Source organism: Hylobates moloch, unplaced genomic scaffold (assembly GCF_009828535.3).
Source record: "Hylobates moloch isolate HMO894 unplaced genomic scaffold, HMol_V3 SCAFFOLD_15, whole genome shotgun sequence".
NCBI classification, from domain to species: Eukaryota; Metazoa; Chordata; class Mammalia; order Primates; family Hylobatidae; genus Hylobates; species Hylobates moloch.
In genome coordinates this window covers 50418795-50419084 of record NW_026652290.1, presented here as the reverse complement: position 1 = coordinate 50419084, position 290 = coordinate 50418795, and positions in this window count along the sequence as shown.

The following is a 290-nucleotide window of genomic DNA, read 5'->3' as shown; positions in this document are numbered from 1 at the left end:
AGCGTGCGCCCGGAAGCCAAAGAGAACAGTGTTCTCGTGGGCGCCTGGTGCTCCGGGATTCAGAGTCCGGGAGAGCCAAGTGCCAGACACTATCGGTTCCGCCCGCTGGGCCGGCCAGGCTGCGGACCTCTGGAAAGAGCCGGGGCGGGGCCGGGCCATGCTGTACTGGCCCACGGCTGCGGCTGGCAGGAGCAAGCAAGGAAGAGAGGGAATCTGCTCGTGTTGAACCCTGAACTGCGGGTCCCTGAGCGCAGCTGACTGGCAGTGTAAGGAAAAGGGGCTGAGCCGAA